This window comes from Geospiza fortis, unplaced genomic scaffold (genome assembly GCF_000277835.1).
Source record: "Geospiza fortis unplaced genomic scaffold, GeoFor_1.0 scaffold330, whole genome shotgun sequence".
Lineage (NCBI taxonomy): Eukaryota > Metazoa > Chordata > Aves > Passeriformes > Thraupidae > Geospiza > Geospiza fortis.
Genome location: NW_005054400.1, coordinates 1,613,102 through 1,619,850, shown reverse-complemented (window position 1 = coordinate 1,619,850; position 6,749 = coordinate 1,613,102). Strand labels below are relative to the sequence as shown.

General features: G+C 41.1%; 1 long non-coding RNA gene across 1 annotated transcript; it reads left to right on the top strand.

Moving 5' to 3' along the window:
* The first annotated feature begins 2,732 nt into the window (after positions 1-2,732).
* LOC115948446 lies at positions 2,733-3,748 on the top strand. Its single transcript, XR_004082274.1, has 3 exons — positions 2,733-2,763; positions 3,177-3,268; positions 3,656-3,748. It is a non-coding gene; the product is annotated as an uncharacterized LOC115948446 (long non-coding RNA).
* Positions 3,749-6,749: the final 3,001 nt, after the last annotated feature.

Sequence of the window (6,749 nt, the reverse complement as noted above, 5' to 3'; positions counted from 1 at the left end):
ATATACAGTATATACTCTATATATAGTATATGTATATTATATATAGTATATGTATACTATATATACTATCTATAGCGTATATATATACACTATATATACTATATAGTATATATACTAATAAAATATATATTATAGTATACTATAATATACTATATTATAGTATACTATAATATACTTTATATTGTATTAGTAGATATATAAAAATATATACTAAAAGAATAGAAGAAAGGATTTCTTGAAGAAGGCTTGAAAGGAAAGGAATAGAATGATAATAAAATCTTGTGGCTGACCAGAGAGTTTGAGACAACTGGACTGTGATTGGCCATTAATTAAAAGCAATCACATGAGACCAATCAAAGGTCCACTTGTTGCATTCTACAGCAGCAGATAATCATTGTTTACATTTTGTTTCTGAGGCCTCCCAGCTTCTCCGGAGAAAAGATCGTAACGAAAGGATTTTTCATTAAATGTATCTGTGACACTGGGTGATTCCTTGGGCTTTGCAAAGAAAATTCTCCTGCAGCCCAGCACCTGCAAAACCTCTCTCTCTCCTGGAGTTTGTTTAGCTGGGCTTTCCACACCCTGGGCTTTCCACACCTGCCTTTGTGCTGCTGGGATTCTCTCTGCTCCATGGCAGCAGCCCCAGATCCAAGGGGAAATGCAGATGGAGATTGTTTTGTAACCCAGCTGGCTGAACTTCTGAATCCGTGTGGTTTTGAGGGACAGGGTTTGTCTTTGGTGCAGAGTGACACCAGTGGCACTGCTGAGGTAGGGCTGTAAAGCTGCTGGAAAGCTTTCAGAGCAGTGGAAGATTTACTTTTGGACAAATCTCTGAAATGGCCTGAAAAAAGAAAAGAAAAGAAAAAAAACCCAGCAAAACCAAACCCATCCATATGATGGAGGATGTAGGGAAGTTTTCCTTTTTTGTAAGAGGGATGTGTCCAAGCAAAGATGAGCTGTGATAGCAACATTAGTTGGTGATATTCCCTGCCTTTTGCAATTAGCGCTCCAGATAACCCAGTAGAGCTGTTTTTATGCTTTAAATTTGCACTTTAAATTTGCATTTTTCACTGCCTCCATCACAGCATCTGCTCTGGGATGGTGTGTACTGCAAGGGGACTGTTCTCTTTATCCTCCTTGCTGCTGGGAAGCACATTTTGGGCGTGTGTCAGAGTCCTGATGGTGCCCATGTGCACTGCACAAGCCTGAAGAAAGGGTGTGTGTCAAAGCCAAGTCATAATTCACTTTTAAATCTTCCATTTTTTAGAGGTAATATATCATTCTGTGCAATCACCATATTAAATATATAGATATATAAACTTGCTTCATGCACCTTGCTTTGACTTCAGTCCAGGTTTGCCCTGGGCCTCCCTTATTTCTGCCCGTGGGGAACTTGCACCAGTTAACCACAAATAAAGTGGAGTTTCTGACACTTCAATTCTGGTATGTCAGGAGTGGGTAGTGACAAGACTTGGCTGGGATCTGTATTAGCATGTTTGCAGATACAGATCAGGGGTTTGAAATCCAGATGACATGAGGATGAATGAAGAGGAGAAATTGCTAATCAAATTCTCCAGGGCTGCAATGCAATAAACCAGGGTAACTTGATGGAAAATGTAATCAAGCCTTCTAGTCTGTTTTTCAGCTACCTCTAGGCTTCAATTTTTCAGCCTTTGTGCCTCCCTCTCACATGGATTTTAAAAGGAAGGAGGATGTCTGTGAGGATCAATGAAGTAATTTAGTTTTGCCAAGTGAGTCCAGCAATCCTGCTGGACAGATCTCCCAGAGATTTCTTTTTCTTAATTGGGGGAATATTGTAAAGAAATTCTCCATCTTCATCCCATTACTAGTATAGCTAATGCCAAAGCAGAAGCATAACCTTGTAGTGGAAATGGATTTTTTTTCCCCCATTGGTTAATAAGTGGCTCCGTTTGAGGGTGGTTTTCTCTACCTTGCACTTATATAAATCAGCTTTTCTGAGTTTCAACACCCGATTTTGTGCTGGGGGATATTGGTACTTGTGTTGGCTGTCATGTTTATCAAAATGACTCAAATTAATACAGAATATTTATCAGTAAAAAGCATTTGTAGACATTGTGATGGGCTGCATGTATTTTTTTGAGATGACAGAATGGAAAAAGCATTGCTCTCACATTACTGGATGGAGATGTCTCCTTGTTTAGAGACTTTCACTGGATACATAATTGCAGATATTCTGACATTCCTGTAGGATGAAAGGAAATGAACAAGTTCATAGTGGAGTTGCAGGTGTTTGTTTTCTACAAAACAGAAAGTTTTCCTCTGAAAAATGCAGTGTAAAAACTCAGCAGTAGCTGACATACTGCCTCCATTTTGAATTTGAACCAATATTTAACCGAAAAGAAGTAATGATCAAGCACTTTGCATTCTATAGTATTTCAGACCAATCACTTTTCACGTTTTAACATTGGCCAGGTGGGAGAGGATGCACAGAATTGCTACTTTAAGTCTAAGAAGGTCTCCGCAAATGAAAATCTTATTTTTTCCTTCTTTTTTCCTAAAATTTCCTTGCAGGTTGCATGCAAACCATTGTTTTGACAGGAGCAGCCTGATGAGTTTTCAGGGAAAATGATAAACTGCCATCAAGCTGGGAGCACTAATGGGAGCAGATCGCTTTAAGACAGAACTTTTTCAGCTCCATCTTACAGATAATTTGAATATCTGCAAGGGGATATGTTTATATATCCTGGAACAGCCACATAGGAATGTTGTCACCTCTTCCAGGTCAGTCAACAAATTAAAAAATACATGGAGGAATACTTGAGTGATCAGATCTTGTAACAGGCATCATCTTAAAATGGTGTTTAACTGGCAGGGTTAAATGGGGGAGTGCCACAGCCATTTAAAGGATTTCAGTGTGTCATTTAAAGGGAATTTCAGCTGTTCTAAATCATGGGAAGGATGAGGGTGCAACTTATTAAGTCCCTTCATTTGTAGGATTTGAAACAGCATCTTATCCATGCTCTTGTTACAGAGGTTTTTTGATAAAGCTGGAGGATGCTCTGGCTGCTTATAAAACACACAGCTTTGATTTGCTGTTAGAACAGAAACAAAAGTTCAGGAGTCAAATGGAAGCAGCTGCCCTTGGAAGGTCTCACATTGGCTGCTCTCACTGCCTGCAATTTTCTGCATTTCAGTTCACCTCCTGCAGGCCCCCAGGACTGGGAACTGGAGGGGTTGGAGAAGCTGCTCTTGCTTTGTGCTGCTCCTCTGTAGTCAGCAGTTATCTGTGAGTGAGCTTTGCTTTCAGTTTCGTGGGGCCAAAATGGGATTTGAAACAAGATTTTTGGTGGTTTCATACATCAGTGTTAATACTCACTGGGAAGGAACAGGGTACTTTTTTGTATTTTGTTTTATGTTGCCTCTGCAATGTTTTTGCACTCAACTGATTTGGTTTTTGGGCTTGCTCAAAATTTCCATGTGGTTTAACCCAGAGATGGTTATACTTGGGGGTGGGAGAGGGTTTACTGGTATTTGAATGATAAGACTACTGTTCTATTTAGGGCATACACAATAGAAACTGCTACAGGAAAACCACAAGGGCTCTTATTTAGGAACTGTACAGTAGAGAGAAGACTTTTTTTTTTTCCTTTTTTTTTTTTTGTGGTCATTTTAGGTCCCTCAGGATCCACTTTCACCTGAAGACTGCTGAAAACTTTCTTGGGGATGCCAAGAACTTCCACCAATATATTTCACTTAATTCTCACCAGGATTCTCATGCTCAGGCCCTAATTTCTCAGATTTCTCATCAGGAAAAAAAAAAAGAAGTGTATTTCTTTGATAATATCTATTTTTGCCTGAAAATGAGCGACATAAGCCACTTTTGTAAGAAAATGCAAAGGCTGGAGTCTGTGTAGCTGTGGAGTTGTCTGAGCTGCAGTATGTCACCTCAAAATCTTTGCTCCCTGTTATGAAAGGTGGGCCCCCAGCCAGGTAATAATTGGCATAGACTTCATGTATTACAGAAGGTTGATCAATAATATCTTTATTAAGAAATTTATTCCTCTGTTATAGACTAGTTCACTACTTAATTGGTCTTTTACTTAAAACACTATCACTGCTGTTTAATTAAGAAACTACCCTTTGGTAAACAAATTTCTACAACGCGTTCAACATGTTTGCAATACTAGGTGTAGCAAGTGGAGGTAAGAATTGTTTCTCATTCTTTTCTCTGGTTTTCTCACAGACTTTTCCCAGCACCATGCCTGGGAATGTTATCTGCTGCTCTCTGTGACCAGACAGAGCTGCTGCCGCAGCTCCCTGTGGCCACAGTGAGGCAGCAAAATCCAGACAGGATTTTTCTGGTTTGGATTTTTGTCCTAAAGCAGCGTCAGGAACGAGTCCCTGAGAGCTCTGCCAGGTGTGATGCTTGACCGAGCTGGGTCCTGCTGCGGGGGAAGGCTGCTGGGGATTCACCTTTAGCAGTATTCAATTCCTTTTGTGCTTTGCTCCTGCAGGAACTGGGCTGGGTGGGAGTGACACAAACTTTTCTAGACATTTCCAGCAAGTTTTGGTTGAGTTGCATGGTGCTTAGAGGAAATTAATAAAATTTTTTTTTAGTTTCTCTCTCTGAGAATGAAGTAAAGGCATAGCAGAAATCAGTCTGGCTTTGGAGCGTATGTGGTTTTCTTCAGTCCTGTCATATTGTCATTACAGCTTCAGGGTCCTGTTAGGCTCTACAAACACAGCATGAAACCATTCCCTGAGCAATCCTCGAAGCCTGAACAAAAAGCAACAAGAAAAGGACCCTTCTATTACAGGTAAGTTGCAAAAGCATAGAGGCAGAGAAAACTTCCTTTCTGTGGCTAAGGATTTCTCTAGAGACGACTAAGAAACTGAGTTTTTATAAAGAGCCTAATTCCCTTGGGATAAAGTCTTCAAGTGTTTGAATGCTTCTTGCCTAAAATGACACTGGAAATCCTTGGGAGGTGACTGGAAAGCAAAGTTTTACCACAGCCCTGGTTCCAAACCCACTTGCTGCCCCATGGCCTGAGCCATAACTAATAAGCAAGGACAAGGCTGAAACACTAAAAGAAAAATAGTGCAGTTCAAAATGGATTTTTGCCTCCTGGTACATAAATCTTCATGGTTTCTCTGCTTGTCTAGGAGGACAGGAATTTCTTTGCAACCAGAAAAAAAAAAAAAATGTTGGCTGTGTCCACAGCATGCCCAGCTCAGCAGAAGGGAAATGCTTGTTCATTATTTGCAGCCATAATTAGCATGGGACACTAGTTAAAGGAGAAGCTGTTTGCTAAGCAATCACCAAGAGATCTGAGAGAGCAGCACAGGACAGCACTTGCTGGAAGGAATGTGGTCATACAGGAAAGCAGGGCAAAGCACCATCAGGTGTGTGAACTCTGCGGCAATTTTTTCTGCCTTCCTTGTAAATGGATTAGAGACAACTTGAATATCTCCCTCAATTAACACCGTTTCCTATAGATGGAGTAATTTAGTAGTTTAAAGAGGAAATAATGGAGTTTAATTTATTTAAATGACTCATTAAAGGGAATAAGGCTGATTCAGCCCTCTGGTTTATGCCTGTCCTGTAGGAAGGGGTATCTGAAGGTGCTGTACCCCCAGAGCACAGGCTGTCTCTTTGGGCTGTACCTCTTGCATGTCACCAGGGGTCTGTTTAACACTTTTGTTCTCTTTTCTATTCCAGTTTGGCAGAAACAAGGTACACACACCTGTCAGAGTGATGTGGGTGCCAAGGAACTTTATGGAGAGATCATCTTGAGTGGGATTGCAGGAGAACCAGGGCACAAGGCCCAGGCTGTGTGAAGGGCAGGTCCTGCCTGCCCAGCTTGATCTCCTGTGACCTGCCCAGGGGCTGAGGAAAAGGGATATTGTCTACCCAGACTGGAGTAAAACCTTCAGCACCAAGGTGGGTTAGTGCTTGGACTCAGTGATCTTGAGGTCTTTTCCACCCTTAATTCCGTGATTCTACAGCTGAGGTGGAGATAAATTGTCTTGCAGCTTATGACAGCTGGATGCAATAAAGGGCATATTGCAATTTTAAACTTTCCCTTTGATCACTAACGATTGATTATAAAAGAAAAATAGTGCCACCCAAAATGGATCTTTATGTTCTGGTTCATAAATCTCTATGGTTTCTCTCCTTGTCTAGAAAACCAGGAATTTCTTTAAAGTGCTATTGATCAAAATTAATGCTTATCTGTGTTCAAGGCTGAACACTGGCACAGCCTCTGCAGACTCCTAATGATTTTCCACTATATTCTACAAATGAATGTTCTAGCACAGAATCTGTAGTTATTTCACTGCAAGTAGCTTTTGGAGGGTTACTCTGACCATGAAGGTAACCTGGATAACCTGGAAGGTTGGTTTATTCTTTTAGAGAAAGGAATTAAACAGAATCCTTACAACCCCATTCATGGCAAGCCTGATGAATCCCTGACCACCCTCTTGCTGTTCTTGGGAAGGTACAAACACCTCTACAGAGGTGGCACAAATACTCTGGATCTCACCTGATCCATTTCCATGCATCTCACTGTTTTTCTTCCTCTTCTCTGTATACTCTTAACCTCCATGGTAAATCTCTTATTTCCCACCCTCAGTTGGTGGTCAGGCTTTCAGCCCCTCAGTGCAATGCCAGCTTTGGAGCAGGCATGTGAGCTGTCCCTGCATTTTCCTTTCTCCAGGGCCCATTTCCATCAGCTCAGTCAGTCTGAGGTTGGGTTTTTTCCCTGCAT